Source organism: Taudactylus pleione, unplaced genomic scaffold, assembly GCF_031769625.1.
Source record: "Taudactylus pleione unplaced genomic scaffold, aTauple2 ptg001075l, whole genome shotgun sequence".
In the NCBI taxonomy this organism is placed as follows: domain Eukaryota; kingdom Metazoa; phylum Chordata; class Amphibia; order Anura; family Myobatrachidae; genus Taudactylus; species Taudactylus pleione.
The window spans coordinates 1,695,008-1,717,049 of NW_028285476.1; positions in this window are offsets into that span (position 1 = coordinate 1,695,008).

Below are 22,042 nucleotides of genomic sequence, written 5' to 3' on the forward strand. Positions count from 1 at the left end.
GGGTGTGCACCGGCCACTTTTTGTGTTTTGGTTTTGGATCTGGATATTTCTTTGTGTTTTGGATCTGGATTGGTTTTGCCAAAACCACCCTTCCGTGTTTTGGGTTCTGGGTTTTGGATCTGTATATTTGAGAAAAAAAGCATAAAAACAGCTAAAATCACAGAATTTGTGTTTTTTTCTGCTCCTATGCTAATATTAACCTCAATAACATTAATTTCCACTAATTTCCAGTCTATTCTGAACACCTCACAATATTGTTTTTAGGCCGAGAGGTTGCACCAAGGTAGCTGGATGACTATGCTAAGCGACATGAGTGGGCGGCACAAACACGTGGCCCATCTAAGAGTGACACTGCAGTGGCAGACAGGATGGCAGTTTGAAAAACTAGGCCCCAAACAGTACATAATGCAAAGAAAAAAAAGAGGTGCAAGATGGAATTGTCCATGGGCCCTCCCACCCACCCTTATAAACAGGACATGCACACGTTAACAAACCAATCATTTCAGCGCCAGAGTCTGCCACACGACTGTAGCTGAAATGATTGGTTCATTTGGGCCCCCACAAAACAAGCTGGCAATTAATCTGTCCCTGCACAAACTGGCTCTACGGAGGTAAGAAGTTTTCCACATCCCCCTAATCCACCAATTCCTCACCTTCTTCAGAGTTGTATACATCCTCATCCTCACAGAGTATTAATTCATCCCCGCTGGAATCCACCACCAGAGGTCCCTCTGTACGTTCTGGAGGCTGGTCTCCCTAGAAGAGTTGATAATTCATTTTTATGAACATAATCTACTCCACATTTTGTGGAAGCAACCTCCTACGCCTTTCGCTGACAAGGTTCCCGGCTGCACTAAATACTCTTTCGGAGTACACACTGGAGGTGGGGCAACCCAGGTAAAATAGAGCCAGTTTGTACAGGGGCCTCCAAATTGCCTATTTTTCTTGCCAGTACAGGTACGGACTGTCTGACATGCCAACTTGGATGCTGCCACCGATGTAATCCTCCACCATTCTGTCAATGGTGACAATATCATATGCAGTGACAGTAGACATGTCAGAAATTGTTGCCAGGTCCTTCAGTCTGGACCATATGTCTAAACTTGGTCCTGCCTGCCCTGCATCACTGCCAGCAGGTTCCTTAGGATACCTAAGTTGTTTCCTGGCAGCACAGTTGCGGGAGAAAATGAAGAAGGAGCTGTTGACGTGTTCCGCTTCAGCTGACAGTGTTTTCACCAGCAGATCTTTGCACCTCTGCAGCCTTGTGTCGGCCGGAAAGAGAGACACCACATAGGCTTTAAACCTAAAATCGAGTACGGTGGCCAAAATGTAGTGGTCTGATTTCAACAGATTGACCACCCTGGAATCCTGGCAAAGCGAATGAAGGGCTTCATCCACAAGTCCCACATGCCAAGCGGAATCGCTCTGTCTTAGCTCCTCCTTCACTTTCTCCAGCTGCTTCTGCAAAAGCCTGATGAGGGGAATGACCTGACTCAAGCTGGCAGTGTCTGAACTGACTTCACGTGTGGCAAGTTCGAAGGGCTGGAGAACCTTGCTCAACACGGAAATCATTCTCCACTGCGCTTGAGTCAGGTGCATACTCCCTCCTTTGCCTATGTCATAGGTGGATACATAGGCTTGAATGGCCTTTTGCTGTTCCTCCATCCTCTGAAGCATATAGAGGGTTGAGTTCCACCGCATCACAACCTCTTGCTTCAGGTGATGGCGGGACAGGTTCAAGAGTGTTTGCTGGCACTCCAGTCTTCGGCACGCAGTCGCTGAATGGCAAAAGTGGCCAGAAATTTTCGGGCCACCCAAAGCGTCTCCTGCACGCCCCTGTCATTTTTCAGAAAATTCTGCACCACCAAATTTATTGTATGAGCAAAACATGGGACGTGCTGGAATTTGCCCAGATGTAATGCCCGCACAATATTGGTGGCATTGTCAGATATCACAAATCCCCAGGAGAGTCTAAGTGGGGTAAGCCACTGGGCGATGATTTCCCTTAGTTTCTCTAAGAGGTTGTCGGCGGTGTGCATCTTACTGAAACCGGTGATACACAGTGTAGCCTGCCTTGGAACGAGTTGGCGTTTCTGAGATGCTGCTACTGGTGATGCTGCTGTTGTTGCTGCGTAAGGTGATACATCTACCCAGTGGGCTGTCACAGTCATATAGTCCTTAGTCTGCCCTGTTCCACTTGTCCACATGTCCTTGGTTAAGTGGACATTGGGTACAGCCACATTTTTTAGGACACTGAGGACACTTTTTCTGATGTTTCTGTACAATCTCGGTATCACCTGCATAGTGAAGTGGAATCTAGACAGGATTTGGAACCGGGGACACACTACCTCCATCAATTGTCTAAATCCCACTGCACTAATGGCGGATACCAGACGCACGTCTAACACCAACATAGCAGTCAAGGCCTCAGTTATACGTTTTGCTTCAAGATGACTGCTGTACTTCATCCTCCTCTCTAAGGACTGTTGGAGGGTCAATTGTTTAGTAAAAGTAGTGGTGTTCCTACTTCCTCTCTGGGATGATGAACGACTCCCAGCAGCAACAGCAGCAGCGGCAGCAGTAGGCGTAGCAATGCTGGATCCTCCGGAGGAATCCCGGATAGGAGAGTCAGTCATGCCAGTGACATGGCCTGCAGGACTACTTCCGATCCTGACTAAGGAGGAAATTGACGACGAGGGAGTTGACGGTGTGGTTTGCAGGCACTTGGAAACAACAGGACAAAGGGATTTAGGTGTCCCTGGACTGCTTACAGTCTTAGCCAAAGTTGCTGAACATGACAGTAACTTTTTATGAATGCGCTGCAGGTGATGTATAAGGGAGGATGTTCCTAGGTGGTTAACATCCCTACCCCTACTTATTTCACCTTTACATATGGTACATATGGCAAGACAGTTGCTGTCCGGATTTGGATAGAAATATTGCCAGACCAAAGAGGTGGAATGTTTGGTCTTCTGCCCAGGCATGACCGTGATGGACTTTTTCATTCCATGGACAACAACTGTCTCCCCCGGAGCCTGATTTAAACAAACCACATCACCATTAGAATCCTCCTCGCCAACTTCCTCCTCAGCGCCAGCTACACTAGTATCCTCATCCTGGTGTACTTCAACAGAGACATCTTCAATTTGCATATCAGCAAGTGGACTGTGGGTGCTCCTTTCAGCCCTTGCAGAGGGCATGCAAATGGTGGAAAGAGCCACCTCTTCCTGTCCAGTGCAACCACCACCACACTTGGACTCTCCTTGGGGATTTGTGATGTCTTCTTAGAACGCACAGTTCTTCGCTGTGCTCTTGCCAGCTTAACTCGTTTGATTTTTGTAGCGGGAGGAGGGCTTCCATCGTCATGTGAAGCTGAACCACTAGTCATGAACATAGGGAAAGATCTTAGCCGTTCCTTGCCACTCCGTGTCGTAAATGGCATATTGGCAATTTATGTTTCTCCTCAGATGATTTAAATCTTTTTTTTAAGGTCATTTTCCTGAACTTTGTCATTTGGGATTTTATATGCCCTCTACTATGACATTGGGCATCGACCTAGGCAGACGACGTTGATGGCATGTTATCGTCTATGTCATGACTAGTGGTAGCAGCTTCAGCACTAGGAGGAAGTGGTTCTTGATCTTTCCCTATTTTATTTTTATCAGACAAGAGTTTTGTCCTCTATTTAAGTTATATTGATATATACGTGTGGCTACTGCGCACACAATTCACAACACAGAAAAGAAGAATTTTTTTTGGAGTGCACTTTGGGGGTTACACCACCCTTTAACAGACTTATTACATAGGCGCACGCTTGGTGCTGCTCCTTTGTTGATGGACGTGCGGCTACAGCGCACACAATTCACAACACAGAAAAGAATAATTTTTTTTTTTTTTTGGAGTGCACTTTGGGGGTTACACACAACCTTTAACAGACTTATGACACAGATGCATGCTTGGCGCTGCTCCTTTGCTGATGCATTTGCGGCTACTGCGCATACATTTCACACACAAACACAGAAAGAAAAGAATTGTTTTATTTTTTGTGGAGCGCACTTTGAGGGAGATTACACCACCCTTTAACAGACTTATGACACAGGCGCACGCATGGCGCTGCTCCTTTGTTGATGCACGTGCGACTACAGCGCACACAATTCACAACACAAAAGAAGAATTTTTTATTTTTTTTGGAGTGCACTTTGGGGGTTACACCACCCTTTAAGAGACTTATGACACAGGTGCATGCTTGACGCTGCTCCTTTGTTGATGCACATGTGGCTACAGCGCACACAATTCACAACACAGAAAAGAAGAATTTTTAATTTTTTTTGGAGTGCACTTTGGGAGTTACACCAACCTTTAAGAGATGAGCCAGCCGGCCCTTTACTTATGACACATGTGCACGCTTGGCGCTACTCCTTTGTTGATGCACGTGCAGCTACAGTGCATACAATTCACAAACACAGAAATAAATATTTTTTTTGCACTTGGGGGCAGCACCCCTGATGGACAGATCACCCCCTGTACAACACTACAGCACCCCTTTAGGACTACAGCCTTTATGGGACACTGCACAGCCCAGCCAGCCCCTATAGACTTTTGGAGTGGACACAGCCCCTATGGACAACTGACTGCACAACACAGCCCAGCCAGCCCCTATGGACAACAGCAGCACAACACAGTCCAGCCAGCCCCTATGGACAACAGCAACACAACACAGCCCAGCCAGGCCCTATGGACTTTGGAGGAGTGGACACAGCCCCTATGGACAACAGCAGCACAACACAGCCCAGCCAGCCCTAACTCCCACCCTCCCTCTTCACTGTCCACAGCCAGAGTGAGAAATGGCGCCGACGCGGGAACCTTTTATAGAATCCAAAACCCGCGAGATCCGGAAGGCGGGATGATGACATTTTGCCTCCATTTCAGTTCCGAGTCAGGCGGGAAAACCCGCCCGGACCAGGGGGGTTCGGATTTCAGAAATCCGAACCCACTCATCCCTAGCATAAAGCAATACATGTAAAAAAGATATATATGAAAAAAAATAAACAGGATACCCACTGCATAAATAGCTCAACAGGTTGTTCATCATGCCCTTGAAAGTACCAGTGCCAGGCAGCAATCTAGGGAAAGTAGTACATAATTAATCATTTTATCTTCACCAAAACAAGCAAACAATTAATCTTACCTATTCATAGTCTCATAGTTTGTCTTTAATCTTGCTTCCTAACTTATCCAGAGTATGAATTTCACTCTGTATCTGAACCCCTTAATTGTTGGAAAAGCAGCTCATATATCAAAGTCTGATTATAACTATGAATCTGTATAGTATGGAATTAAATCCCAAATACAGGGATAAATTTACTAAGAACTGGTTTTGCAGTCTACTGCAACCTGATGGATACCGCAGTTGGATTGCCTTATAAAAAACCTGCATTTACTAAGCATCAGATTTCAGCGTCACTAGAAGTCTGACGGCGATGCCCATCATATATATTTTCTGTTTAAAACTCTGCTAGATTACCCATTTCCGGCGGAATACAACATCAAATTAGGGATGTGCAGGCTCGGATAGGTTCGAGTTTGCACGTTGAGTTCGGATTTTTCCCTCCAAAAAAATGGAACTCAGAAAGAGGCTAAACGTCATCTTACATGGACGAACATCATCATTCCTGGACTTTTGTCCAGGAATGATGATGTTCGTCCATGTAAGATGACGTTTAGCCTCTTTCTGAGTTCCGTTTTTTTGGAGGGAAAAATCCGAACACAATGTGCAAACTCGAACCTATCCGAGCCTGCACATCCCTACATCAAATAGTAGTGTAATTCTGACAGAAACGGACAAACACTTCCTATGGCTTAAACAAACACATACTATTTTGACATCAGAAAACCCTTTCTAAAAATGACCTAAACTACAAACACATTGATAGAGTAGTGAGGTGGCTGGTGGTTGGTTTTGGAGAGAGGATTTAGGAGTTTGGAGGAGTAGCTTGTGTAGAGATGAGCGGTTAGGTTTTTGAGAAAACCAATAACACCTGAACTTAGGGGTTTCGAGTCGAACTGAGGGCCTGATTCAGACCCGATCACAAGCGCTGTGCGCTCGCATCTGGGTCGATGGTGGGCCAGTGCGCATGCGCACGACGGAGCCGGCTCCATCGTGCGCATGCGCGAGACCCGGATAGTGACGGGCACTCCGTTGCTCCGGGTCTCGCAACAAAGGGGGCGTGCTGTCGATGTTGAGTGGCAGCACGCCCACTTTGGTGGGCGGGCCGGGGGAGTGGCTGCCCAAATGGAGGCGTTCCCATGTGAACGCCTCCGTTTGGGGGCGGCCCCACTGACATCACGAGTGATGTCAGTGGGAGAGATTTCGGCTCTGTTAGAGCCGAAATCTCTCTGGGGCTTGCGGCAACGAGACCCTACCACAAGGGTCTCGTCGCAAGCCCGATGGTCACGATGGTCTTGACCATCGCGACCATCTTCCTGGCCGCTCGCTATAGCTGTGGGTGTTCACCCACAGCTATGCGAGCGGCCAGGAGGCCGTTAAAAAAAAAAATAGCCCGGCCCTGATTCAGAGCGATTCAGGGCCTGAATCGCTCTGATTCAGGGCCTGAATCGCTCTGATTCAGGGCCTGAGTCCCAGATTGGAACACTTTGGGGTTCAGAGTATAAATGAGTCCTGACAGGTCTTCTCGCAATTCGGAACTTGTAATCAAAAATTGGACTTTGCGTCTTGTCTATTTTAAAAGGTTTTTATCAGCTGTGTCATTATTATTTGTCTTGTCAGTGTTTATTTGTGTGTGCCTGTGGTGTGCTTGTGTAGAGTGTAGTGATAGTGTTAGTTTTATTTTTCAGTGTTTGTTTGTCTTGTCTGTCTTATCTGTTTTGTGTTAGTATGAAGGGAGAGAGGAGGAGTATGGAGGATGAGCGGGAGCCACAGCCAGAGGTAGAGAAGGAAGAGCAGGAGATGGATTTGGTCTGAGGAGGGAGAAGATGAGAACTCACTGAGACCAAAGAAGGCCGTAACATCAGGTTCTGCTTTGATGAAAATGTGGCCCTGGTATATGCAGTGGTGAAGAATTTTGATTCGCTGTATGGGAAAATAGCAGCAAGAACCACAGTCCACATGTAGAAACATATCTGACAGACAATGGTGCAGGCTGTAAATGCAGTAGGCCACATATAACATGATGTTCTGCAATGCAAAAAGCACTTTTCTGACATCAAGCGTACAGTAAAGGGGAACATGGCAGAGGATTGGTAGGCAGCAAAGCAGACAGTTGGTGGTTCCCTTCTTCAAATGGACTAGCTACAGTAGGGTATGAATAGCCTGTGAATGGGATAATTCCAGAGGAACTTGTCCAGGGATTAAATGTACATGACACCAATGCCCTTCTACAGTCTGGTGAGTGTAACTAATGTTATCTATGCTCACTTTGCAATTGTTTGCATTAGAGATGTGCGGGTTTGGTTTTACTCGCATTTACTCGGTTCTTTTCGCCAAAATTATCAAGTTCGGATTAGTTTGGATTTATTTTATTGGCTATCCAAAACACGTGATAGCCGATAGCCAATAAAATGCTATTTTTGAGATACGAACATATACGAGTAAAACTGAACCTGCATATCTCTAGTTTGCAGATATGTGTAAAACATACACGTGTTAAAATAATCCTTCGCACACACAAGGTAAAAGATGCATTTATGGTCAGTAAAGAACCATATGTTATACCTAACAGTGTTTAAGGATAAACAACTAACTTTTTCCGTGATTGTGGGCCCATACCTGCTGCAGCACCTGAACCTATGTAAATGATGTTGTTGTGTGGTTAAACAGATGCCTTCTACAATCATTTTGGAATTGAGTCATTCCAACGCGTTTTTTCTTATATTTTTTACTCAAATGTATGCTTCTTTGCTGTTTATTCACAGCCCAACAAAACAATAACACAAAATACAGATTGATCCTGATGGTGAGTATTAGGGTTAGATTTAGGGTTAGGCTGTGGTAGGGGACAGTTTGGGTTAGACTGTTGTAGGGGACAGTTATGGTTAGGCTGCCGAAGGGAATGGTTAGGGTTAGGTTGCAGAAGGGGTGGGTTAGGGGGAGGGTTAGGGTTAGAATGCTTACTTTTGACCGTTATGATTCTGCTGCTGGTATTGTGACCAGTGGGATGGTCACTGCCAAGATTCAATACCCAACCCAGCAAACTACCTGTGCATTAGCAATAATTGATTTAAACACACAATGTGAGCACACTACTAATTACAAACAATTGTGAGCAAACCCTTAATCAAGTCTTGTTTTCCCACAGATCCTCCAGATATCTTAACACCTGCAGACACAGGATTTCCTGCTGAAGGCCTTGGTGATAGAGATGAGGAAGACGTGATTAGTTTACATTTTGTTTGAAATATCACCACCAACAGTACCAATCCCAGAGCCACCAAGGCAGAAACCACATCCAACCAGTGCCACACCTGGCACAGACCATGCAACTCAATTTACAAGTGCTATAGCTGCATTTGAGGAAAGACAGGTTGAGCTTATGGGTACCCAAATGCTCCAAATAGGACACCTGTCTATGCAAATAAGGAGGAGAAACCATGTATTGTTTGCCATGAATGTTAACATAGTAGGTTATGTACAGCAGTAGAAAAGCAAAATACACTCAATAGAATACATGATGCTAACACTAGGATGCATGAAGCAAATCTTAGGATGCAAGAGCCCCAAAACAATGCTTTAAGGGTTTTAAATACTAATATGATGTCATAAGGGACTGAATAGATAGCCCGCATACCTGAGACACATACAACAACATCTTCAAGCAGAACTCCACAAACTGGTTCTGCCACCACATTTCCACCTAGACATGGCCTCCGCACTTGTAGTGGCTATGCACAGATAATGCTGCCCATCTACTACAAGATGCAGGGATGATGGCTTGATTACGACATAATCGCGCCATCATCCTCCTATGGGTGAAGTGCATACACTGAACGTTCAGACGTTCAGTGTATGCAGATCAATCATCCCCGAACATGGCAACCTGATGGCGGTCGTCAGGTTGACCGTCATGTTCGGGTGATGATTGATGTTAAAAATGACCAGCGGGCGCGCACATCGCTGGTCGTTTTTAACATTTTACTGCCCGATTTGCGGGTGATTACCAAGTGATGGAGCGATCACAACGGTCGTTATCACCCAATCTCTAGGATTAATCGCCTAGTGGATGGGCAGCATAAGCCCTGCTCCTATTCAACATCCTCAAAGGCGTAAACAATTGTAGCATTATACATTTCTTATTGGCAGAGACATGACACTAAACAAAATTGTTAATTACAGTAAATGTTATTGCTATTTTTGATATTTAGTAATAGTATATGGTACAATGTTGTGTACTACATTAAAACCTACAGAAGCTGCAAAACCTCCTCACATTCTATCAGGGGTGTAGCGAGGGTGGTTCCAGTGGAGCATGAGCTCCAGGAGCCAAAGTGGACAGAGGGCGCCATTCAGGGTTCCCAAATTCACGGGGTGCTGCACAGTATGACGGACGTCTGTTTTATCTCAGTTTGTTCTCTCTATATCCTAAATAAGTTACGGATCTGAGATCCATTTCTACATTTCATGCTCCTCAAGCTGCCCAGATTGCCGGCCCTCCAGCCCTCCCTCCTCTATGATCATCTTCTGTCACCTCCCCTTTCCTGTCAGATTGATTACATTCACTTCTTTAATTCCCTCCCCTCTACCCTGTGATCGGCTCTTTGCTCCTCTCTTCTCCTGTCCTTTCTTATTGGCTTCTGTCACCACCCCTCTCTGATCGACTTTGTCCCTCCCCTCTCTTGTTTTATTGGCTTCTGTCACCTTCCCACTCCTCTCCTTTTCTTATTGGCTTGTCACTGCCCCTCTCTGATTGGCTTTTCCCTTTCCCTCTCCTTTCTTATTGGCTTCTGTCACATTCCCTCTCTGATGGCACTTTCCTATCCCCTCTCCTCTTTGATCCCCTCCATCCTTCTCTCCTCATTCTGTTTCAATGGACTTAAAAGTGACAGATCTGAAGTTAAATCCTAATCTTCAATTATAAGGTATGAGTTTAAAAAAAAGTCATTGCTTTGCTATGTAAAGTAATGAGATATTCCCAGGCATGACCACAAAGTCTTATTTGAAAGGTCTTTTAAAAAATATTAGGAGACCTGAAATAATAATAATAGTGGTAGACAGAACATGATTAGTAGTACTCACATTAATATATAATATAATATAGTAGGAGCATAGATGAGAAGGGAGCTACCCATAGGTGTTCCCACTCCAGTGATAGCTGCTTGGGGCAGTAATTGCAGTAATAAGCTGTGTACCCTGTGGAATCTCACTCTGGCACATGTACTCTGTACATTTAAGTTAAATTATCACAATATATAATACAATCTCCTCTATTGACTAATACCAATGATTCAAAGTAGATAAAAGTAAAATCATAGGTGCTATACATAAATAAAGCAGTGGCAAGGAGCTACCTGTTAATGTGAGAATTCTATTCTACCAATCAGACTTCAAAACCCAGCGTGATACTGCCACTGTTTGCTCTTCACTTCAGTATCCCCCCTGCAGACTGGCCATATCTTAATGGCACAGTTCAGTACAGGGAGGAGGGGACGCTATGACATGCACTTTCTGCAGGCGCCATGGTTCCACGCTATTCCTCTGCATTCTGGGCCATTTCAGTTAGTTGGTTTAGTGCTGCATATCTCTCTGCCACATTGCTGCAGGTACTTCTGTCCCTTTTTATAGGCATCATGATGAAGCTTGCACCAATAGAATCTCTTTTTACATGAAAACTCACCTCCCAGTTGGTAGCCTATTTTCTTTCACACATGTTCAGGGTTTTTTCAGCAGTTTCCATCGGTTTTTGAAACACGATGCTTAGTATATCCGGAGTTTCTATTGTTGTCTATGTAAAATAATCAGGGTCGGATAAAGACTTGTGGGGGCCCCGGGCAAATAAGTTGTGGGACCCCCTTTCAATAAATTGGCCCCTTATCTTATCCCCCTTCAATATGGCCACAGTGCCCCCCCCTGGTGGGCCCCTCACTGACCCCTTCTGTCTCTCCAGCCCAGTGTTTCTCCAACCCCACAGTGTCATCCAAGCGACCAGCCCCCACACTTACCTTCTATGTTTTCCGGCTGCCCGCCTCTGCTTACCTGCTCTCTTTCAGTGACCCCTGTTGCTCTCCCCTTAATCTGGCCCTGAAAATAATCAATAGTTGTTTTGATGGTCTATTGCAATCTATTGTCAACCAAAGTCGTTTTTTTCTGCAATTTTTCGTCAGATGTGCCTTTAGTAAGTTTCTCTGACAGCAATCCACAGAAAACTTGATGCTTAATAAATTTACCCCACAATCTTCAAATGTGAAATTAGCACTTGTTCACCTGTGCAGGGTTTGTAATGGAAGCCTCGCTGTGCTGCGCGGCGCGTACAGCCTGGATGGATCTTATAATCCGCATTGTCGATATACTTTTGGGACATCAGCTGCTGGTTTTGTTCTGCGAAAAGCAGCTAATTAAAAATTATCCAAAAGTCGTAGACGCCTAATTTGCCCATATGGTAACCAACGTATCTTTGTCCCATGACATGTTTCATTGCAACCAGGTGACATTTTTTCTAAGGTATGGACAAGTGTTTTAATGGATCACGGACCGTTATTAAGGTCAAAATTACCAATCAGACATTGTCAATTCAGCTGTTCTATTTAGTCTATAATTATATGTCTGTTCTCAAATAGCCTAACAATTTTCAAGGGCTGTTTATTTAAGTTCAGCTTCCTCATCTTGTTAAAATCCTAGTTTTTGCCAACGGCTTCGCCCACGTTGAAATCGCTTGTGCCAACATTTTTTTTATTTGAGGTGTTCTAGTTGTATTGCTTTGCATAGGGGCCCTGTCGTTGGAGTGGCCCACATGACCAGCAGCGCTATACAGACTGGTGGCAGCAGTACCTTCACCCACCACTCACACCAATGTCACTGTGTGCCCTGTGCACAGACTGCTAAGTAGCATACCTAATTCATGTGAATGCGGGCCCAAAGCACCTCTCCCCTCCACCCCTTACCGGCCACATGCCTACTGTATCTCTTGCATTGATGATGTTATTATATATTATAACTTAATGGATTGAGATGAAGCAAAGTACAGGTTATTTCTAGGAGTTTCCACTACAAAATGATGTAGTTTTCATGCAGATCGGTTCAGTAGTTTAGCGCCAACTTGGAACAAAGAGACAGACACAACGTTATCATAATATTAGAATAGATAATTCAATCATGATATATTATAATTATCCATTTTGCAATGAGACTATAGTACTACACATATCTCACGTGATTCTTAATAGAGTAGAGTGATTGGTTTTATTGATTCCTAATTGTTGCTAGTCGCTAGTTAGCGCTGCAAGTCGCTTAAGAAAGAATTGCTTTCCAGTCCAATCGTGTGGTTCCAAAGCACAAAAAGTTATTTATATAAAGAAAAAGTAACACGGTGGAAGATTTAACAATTAGAGTAAAAAGCAATCAATAATAGTACAAGCCGATACATACACGTGCGCACTAGTCCCAGTATACAGTCATCAATCCAGAAGTCTGTGATCATCAAAGAGGATGTCTCAACACTGGGATCGGGACGCCGCTTATATACCTTAGAGTTCTGAGTTAACAAAAGGACTAGTTGACGAGTTTCCATTGGTTCTTGCTTCTGGATAATCTGGTCATTGGTCGGTGCATACAGTGTAATCAGGGGCATGTCTCTGTTCTCCAACAGCTTCTTTGTGTAGTTTCCATCTGAAGAACTAGTTTAACTGGCTACAAACACTGCATACAGAGAATAGCATTCTAACCAATAACTCCCTATAATCCATAACTAGCGAACGCAAGAAGCGATCTCCTTGCCGATAGAACGGATGTCTGCAAATAAACAGGGATTTAGAATGATACCAAATATGACATGTCCACTGTATTCTAAACCTTAGATCTCACTTAAGTACATATTACATCATAATTATTTATTAAAAATACCTTTAATAACTCTGGTTATTAACTTATAGTGTGTGGGAACCATTTTATACATATGTGTTTGCATATGTGCATCTGTATATTGAAATAGGAAGTGTTCGTATGTATGTATGTGAATACGCATGTGAGCGTCTATGTGTACGCATGTGGATACACGTACGAGCGTTTCTGTGTATGCATATAAGTTTATGTGTGTGCGTTATGTACATCAGTGTATGTGTGTGTGGTGGATTCGCATTTGTTCGCATCAGATTGTGCTGACGCAAAGTAGCGTCGTGGTTTACTCAACATCAGACTATAGAAGACCAGATTGGCAAATAATAATTGCAAGCGATCATATCCAATTATTTGACTTCGACAGTTTACAATTGCCTAGTAGGAGGTATATGAAGAAAGGCTTATTTTACTAAAGTACAAAATATTCTAGGAGACTCATTGAGAGTTTGCTATGTTGCCATCAAATAAACGACACAGATCTATTTTATATAGCACTAGTCGACTAAAATGTAGCTTTGTTTCCGACAGCAATAAACATGTTAAATTGTATTTATTGTTCTAGAAAGGTTTTAAGGTGATAGTGTTTTCATGCTTTTTATGACTTCATTGACTGCACATGCAATTTTCTCATTGTCTTTTCATGTATGTGAATTGTTGATGACAATAAAGTTTGGATTGGATTGAAGACCTATAAGTATATCATATTACACAATATAATTCAGAATCCAAGAAAATATTATTCCTCTTGTTTATATATATTTTGAATGTATAAATAAAGACAAAAGAAAAACTCAATTCCTATTGGCTCCTAACTCATTCTTTTATCCATTAGGCTATTGAGGATCAACAGAAGTTATTGATCTAATACAGTAACTAGACAAAAAAAAGAAGTTGAAAATATTTCTGTTGGTGGTATCTTTGGATGTTAAATATCAATTTCTATCATTTCATTAAATCCTAATGTTTCAGTCTCGCTAAAGCATGCTGATGCTTGGTGAAAAAGTGATTCGAGATAACCATGGGTTACTGGTGACCTGTAATTCAAAATTGGCATATTCTATACAAATTCGTCTAAAACGCCTAATTTGTGCATATAGTCAGGCCTTGTGATAGCTACTAGTGTAATGAACAAAACTACTAGTGTGAACTTCTTTCTAAAAAGGTTTTGTGATTATCTTATCACCCCTGATCTATAGAGTGATCTATGTGTAATAAATCAGTTTTAAAATAGCTTCCTAGCACTACTCATATTGTTTTCAAGTTCATTGTGATAATGGATTCATTAATCTATTACGTAAATAAAAACACTTAGGGGTCAATCCTACTATGTGCGAAGGGTGCGTGTTGCCATTGCAACAGTGTTAAAACGCTGGCAACGGACCAGCACCTCGCACCCTCCGCGGCCCACTCTGAGCCCGAATTTGCGGAATTTTGCTCATTGCGGAAATGGCCGCACTTTACGGCAGCCTGGATTCGCTGAATATCGCTCACAGCCCCATAAAGCTGCGAGCAAAATTCCACAAGTTCAGGCTCAGAGCGGGTCGTGAAGTGTGCAAGGTACCGATCCGTTGCCGGCACCCTTCTCACATATTAGGTTTGACTCCTTTAGAATAGATTATTGCAAAAGTTTAATTTTAAATATACTATCCATTGATGGATGGAGATAAAGGGAATGGAGATAAAGGGCCTGATTCAGAGCCAAACGTTCTGACCAGAGCGCTCGCTATGAATCAGGGCCCTCCTCCATGAAAATGGAGCGGCCTCCAGGCCGCTCGCATAGCTGTGGGTGACCACCCACAGCATATGCGAGCGTCCATGATGATGGTCGCGATGGTCTTGACCATCGCGACCATCGGGCTTGCGACGGAGACCCTGTGGTAGGGTCTCGTTGACCGCAAACCCTGGAGTGATTTTGGCTCTATCATGGGAACGCCTCCGTCTGGCAGGCACGCCCCCGGCACGCCCACCAAAGGGGGCATGCTGGCAATCAACATCGACAGCACGCCCCCTTTGGTGCGAGACCCGGAGCGATGGAGAGCCCGTCGCTCGCCGGGTCTCGCGCATGCACACGACGGAGCTCCCTCCGTCGTGCGCATGCGCAGTGGGGGAACATCGACCCACTTGCGAGTGTCCTGCACTCGCGGGCGGGTCTGAATGACCCCCAAAGTACCAACCAATCAATTCCTAACTATCATGTTACAGGCTGTGTTTGAAAAATTACAATTAGGAGCTGATTGGTTGGTACTTTATCTTTGTCCACTTAATCTCTCTTCAAGGCTTAGTAAATAGACCCCATAATTATTAAGGACTACCTCAAATCCTCACTAACATCTGTTAATGCTGCTATTCGGAACAATAACTGATGAAATAATGGATCAATTTACTATTGCAGACATTCCAGGATAGAACTTTCGATAATCACAGCAGCAAAGGAAGTGTTTGTAATGTGCTTGCACGCCTATTGGACTTGAGGGCCTGATTCAGCAAGGATCGCTGATGCGATCACGGCAGCAAGTGCGTACGCAGTTCTGCTGCAAAATTATGCAAATTACTGCAATCGCAATGCCGCCGCAGCACAACATAAAGACACCCACTTCCCTTTACTCACATCCGTAATACCTTGCAAGTCTGCAAAAACATCGGTACCATCGAGTACCATTGGAGCCTCACGCACAATTAAGGCAGGTCAGACCTCACTCACAATCTGCTAAACTTCCTTCGGTGTCTAGAGCTCAGGCTGCATATGCCGTCGCAGGGGCTTAATTATGCACGCCCCTGTAACGGCGTTGAAATGCACTGGCACATCTGCGTTTCGCCGGCCACACCCCCGTCACCAGCCCCAAACGGTACTTCCTGTCAATCACTCTGCAATGGGTCTGAGTATCACTGTGATCACAGTTACGAACTTAGTGGCCGTTTTGCGCATACACAATGCGATGCATGCGTAGAACGCAACAATCGACCGGGTTGCTGCGTTTTTGCACTTGCGATCCTTGCTGAATCAGGCCCTGAGTATGTGCACAGTACAGACTACTGAGGACTGGAGGATTATAGGCTACTGCTGCTAACGATATCTGAAGGAGGCGTTACTGTAGTTTTCGGGGTCAAGTTTGATAAATTAATGCAGATTTCAGTCCCTATTGAACTGTATGGAAACAGTGATATGTCTGATATCCCTTACATTCAGTCTTGGTTAAATTGTCCCAGTACTAAAAAGGTGCCTTCATTATGCAGAAATAGCAATTTCCACATGATTTTACCCTAATAAATATAGGCTGCTTGGAGAGAAAAACTCTGAGCGTTGCTGCAAAGAGACCATTAGCGACATTAATATTGTAAAATGACAGGTTTTCAAAAAAGGTGTAACCGTAGACATTAATACATAAAGCATTCCTATGAAGCCACAGCAGTACACTATAATTTTATATTAACTGTCGTATAATGGGCCTGATTCATATAAGGGAAAACAGTAAGATAGAGCAAGTAACTGTGCACCTGGACAAACCAAGTTGCAATGAAAGGGCTGCAAATACATACATTTTTTTATGCATGTAGGATAAATACTGGCTGCTTTTGCATGTAGCCCACAAATACTGGACAGTTTTATTATTAGCCTGCAATTTAGATTTCACTTTGGACACACCCCTCCCAAATCTAAATCTCTCTGCGCTTTTTAAATCTGCCCCCCCCCCCTGCAGTTCAACATGGTTTTGACAAGATGTGCAGTTACTTGCTATATCTTAATCTATTCCCTATCCCTGATCTGAAACAGGCCCAATATTTCTTAAAGTGCCATGCAAACAGAAATGACAAAAATAATATTAGTGCTCTGAACAAAGATTGCATTGTGGAATTACATAATTTGGGATGAGATGTATCAAACCTTGGAGAGAGATAAAGTGGAAAGAGATAAAGTACCAACCAATCAGCTCCTAACTGTCATTTTTCAAATACAGGCTGTAACATGACAGTTAGTAGCTGATTGGTTCGTACTTTATCTGTCTTCGTTTTCTCTCTCTCCAAGGTTTGATACATCTCCCCTTATGTTTCTAAATGAAGAACTCCTCTTTTCATAAAATTAAAGTTTTCTAGCCAAATTTTATCAGGTACTCTAAGATCTTTTGAGGCTCAATTCCATTATCAATGAATCACATGCCACCAGTCGAAAATGACAATAACACACAGATGGTATCAGACATTTGTCCAAAATCTGAGCATTTGTTGTGACTATGGAATGTGTGTGTCTGTGTGCACGCATGCGTGTGGTATTGTATACACAGATACCAAAATAACAACGTTAAATGTGGAATTTGCAGCACGTTCCTGGAAATTGAACTTGATTGAGCATATATCTACCGGTATAGTCCACGCACAGATGATCAGTGCAAGCATACATGGTTGGGTAAAATACCACGCAGGCTTAACTAGGTTTATATACCTGTTTGCAGAGGCAAATGAGCGCATCTGGCAAAGACGAGGATCCTAAGTCTCCTGTTTGTTTGCACTAGTGAGGATCAATAGAGTAATAAATAAATAAAAAAAGGACGGAAAAAGCACAGACAGTTGCTGTCCATGTGGCAATTCGTATGGTACGCTTGAGTCAGGACGAGAACCAAACAATCTCTCACAAAACATCTGCAACCATCTGACCCTGGCCATAACCTTTAAATCTATCTTTTCATATTCATCTCAAAAGACCTTGTCACTGGCGAAGGAGAAGGAAGAAAGGGAATCTTCAACAAACAATAAACGATACAGAAAGAAATTCAACCCAGATTAGGTGGCAGAAGATAATACAGTTTGCTCATTTTTATTCTGCTGCTCAAACTGGAGTTGAATTCATTTTCCCTCTATCTTTATTCATGTTATTTAAACATTACATTCATTAGGATTGTGAACTACAACAGATAGAGGAGAACAAAACTACTCGCCAAATTTGTCGGGCATCTGTTCCCACTAGAGACAGCCCTCTGCCAACTTCATATCATGTCATATTTTTTTTTTTTTATTATTCTGAATTCATTTCAAAGACAATCCATCAGTTTATGAACTGTTTGATCAAACTTGTCATTAACCAAGAGAAACGTTTCATTTGTATTAACAAAAAAAAAAAATTGGGACAAATAATTAGCATGGGGATTTGCTGTTTCCCTGTTTTATGTTTGCCAAATCTGTTTAATGTTGCTGTGAGTTTTACTTTTTTCCCTTTACATGCAATTTAGGTTAGTGTGAATTTCAGACTGTTTGTTTTTTGTTACATGCTGTTGGTGACTGAATCCATTTAACATATTTTCCTAATCCTATATACACACAGGCGTATGCAAACATACACAGTTTTAAAGGTGCTATGCTCAAAGTCTGATATATGACCTGTGCCTGTCATGTGTCCTAGGGGCTGAATAAACAGAATGGTGTCCTATCAGGATTTTGCTGCAGATCCTATCAAAATCTTTAGAGTTTCCATGACACAGACGGGTGACTTACCAACAACATGTGTTTTTACACCCAAGCCTGGCGAATGGATGTTTGCCATCAACTGACAGTCAGATAAGAAAAATGAGACTACTGTTAACATATTTTTCTCCTAACCTGATTGGCTAATAGCTGCAAAGACAAATCTGCTAAGCTGTTGGATAACTTACGCCTCAAGTAAATCACATGCATTGTCTCCATTGAGTCCTCTCAGCAAATTTAGCATAGGTCGGTCATCTGAAAGACTAGCCGTAACCCCATACAATACTCTTTTTGTCTTATTTTTTATTATTATGTAAGTTGCATTTGCATGTGGGAAAAAAAAAAGTCACGTTTCTAATTTGTAGATCTGTAAGCAGATAAATGTCTCTAGTGACATAGTTTATGTATGGTTAAAGAAGAATGTTACTTGTGGGATTTCTTGCCTATCACATTATAGCTCTGGGTGGCATTCTCTATTAAGGATCTAATGTTACTGGTGATTAGGGCATTTGCGCCTATTCAACTCCTGCCATAGAAAGTAATTGGTTACAGGTACGTGGCTATGATCATGACAAGGATAAGAAAGTGGTGTCATGAGGGGGATGCAGGCAGAAACCCAGGGGTCACCCTCGCAGTGACAGGAGCTGGGTGCTGCAGTGTGACATTCTCCGGCAGCACCCGGATTCTGTCAGAGAAGAGGAGCCAGCAGTGCAGACAGACCAGACTCTGGGGGAAGCCCAGCATCTCTGATGATACTGGGCTGCTCGTGAGATGAAGTTATCAGGATCCCCTTTGAGGTCACGCCCCTTTATTTAGGCCACGCCCTCTTACCAGAGTGCGCACAGGGTGTCACCAGACGCAGTGACGCCTCTGTAAGAAAACATGAATTATCTCAAGCTTGTGATATAATAAACATATAAATAATTAGAATGTTATTTTTATAGCACTTTTCTCCCAATAGGACTCAGTGGTGCAAATGTATGTATTAATATGCCCCTTTTCCCGAAGGTAAGAGACATCCTGTATAGTCCCTTGTTACAGTGATGTAGGACAATTCAGTGGTAAAATGTATTAAAAAGAGATTAATCAGAGAGGTGTTATGGTAATTTACCTTTCCTTTCATCACTTACCTGCCTGTATCGCTTCATCCCAGGTGGCCATATTGTGCAGGTGTGAGATTTCGCTATTACTGTGAGTTCTCAATGAGAGAGAACCACAAAGACCTTCGTAGATGGCGGGACTGGTAACACAGAGTGCCATCCTTATACGGCGCTACATATTAGGTGACAAGTGACGAAAAGCTCTGCTTAGTAAGTGCGTAACGGTGTTGTTATTAACAAGAGCTGAAGGCGCCACTGGAGAAGTCTCTGTTTTCTCTGCGGTCTGCCTTTTCATATGTTTTAGAGAAGCAGTGGTATGATAAGTGATATGATAAGTTATTGATTACCCCTTTTTTCTGTGCAAAGGCAGAATAAAAGGGTTATCACTGCATTTGCCCCAAAATGCTTTACATTTAAAAAAAACACAAGATGTATTAATATATTACACAAAAGAGAGAATTAAGCATATTCACTTGGTAATCAAGATTTTTGTTCAATTATTACTACATTATTCTTACTTGTGTCTTATTCATTTACAGCTAAGACATACTTTGTGCAGAAGACAAGACTATTTGAACCAATGTTTCCCAAAAAGAAAGGAAATGGCTCTCACCCCTTTAATATAAATATTTTGACCATTTATTTTGTAAGCAGAATATATTGTTGTATAATCAACTTGGTGAGCATATATTTGTAACACATAACAATCTTATGCCTCTCCAATGGTTATGCACATTTGACCTGGTTGTAAAGGCCAAGAGACTGTACTAAGGCCAGGTACACACCGGAACAACTGACAATCGGGACGATGATCGGAACAAATTCCCTTCATCCCAGACCATCTGTGATTGCCCACTCTGCAGTTTAATGAACGACGGAACGATTTCTCATTCCGTCCTTCATTAATCCACACCACCTCGTAGACGATATTTTCGGATTGACCGTGCAGCACGGCCAAGCATTGGATGGGCATGCAACCCATGGGAGCATGCCCATCCACTATATATTGTGTAGTGTGTATGCTCAAGTGTGCATACACACTACACAATATATTCTGTCATTCCAATTTGACAGATTGTGACAATATCGTTTTAGTGTGTAACCGTCCTTACACATTCTCTACCTCAAGAGGTTTGTTCTGGAAATGTTAGTGAACTTGTTGGGAAAGTCTGTTGTGCAGAGTTACACTAAACTACAGATTCTCAAGTTTAGTTTTAATTATTTCTTGTCCAATATGCTGTTCAGAGGGACCTGTACATAGACACTACCCTATTTCAACCCTTTTCACAAACTATGGCAGTATTGCCTCTCCTCTATTACATGGCTGTAACTTTCCAAAACGCAGGCCTACTTATATTTTTTTTAAGATTATAATAACACTTGCATCATGAAAAACAACGTACAATAATATTTAATTGTAAGGAATTCTGTATTATTATATATTTTGGTGGTGTCAACTGTACCCCAAAAAATAATGCTCTTGAATATGTTGATAAGTTTTGTACATAAAGGGAAAAGATTATCATAAATATTAATATATATAAGAAGTCACTTTGATTTAATTTAAGCCTATAAAGTACTATAGTAAAGTTTATTATTGTCCTAGAACTTTGTGATAACTTTAAATATTTAAATTACTTAAAGATACAAGTTTCATAAAATGTGTGGTAATAATACATGGCTGCATCATGAAAGCAAGGTGTCATACCTCACCTATTAAATAACTGCTGATGCACCATTATAAAAATGTAACAACAAACTACAAAAGAATAGAGGACATTCCTTGCGAACAGCAGGCAACATGTATATATATATGAGTATAATATAGGGATATATACAGCATAGATTACCAGTTATGTATGATTTGGCCTATCCATGAATACTGTCTTGTAAAACAAAGTTATATTCTTTGGCCTGACACCGTAGTTAAAACACGTCTAACTGATTTTGAACTTCCAAAACAATTTCTAGTGTTGATGTGTGTCTTTGTCACCTACACAAAGGGCTGAGTCTTAAAATCCTTTACTCAACTAAATTCTTAATAAGTAAACTGAGACTAACCCTCTAATTCCAGATTTGTTGAACAACATGATTTGGGTCCTTGCTATTCATGCACCTTGTACTGCTAAAATGACTGTTGAAGCTAAAATCATGAAAGAGTCATTTCATGTAGCTGTTAAACTCCTCTCAAATCTCCTTGCAACTTAACGAGGAAAGAAAGCTCAACGTGTAATGCCGGCTAATGTGGTTTATGGTAGAAAATAGTATCAACCTATCTTTGTGGCTTATCTAAGCCAGGATAATACTTTTAGCCTTTATAGTAGTCCTAACTCTTATTTTTTCAACTCTTGACTATGTATCTCCTGAAATCCTTTTCCAAAGAGTTAAATTGAATGTGAAATCTGTACCAGGCTCCGAGACTCTC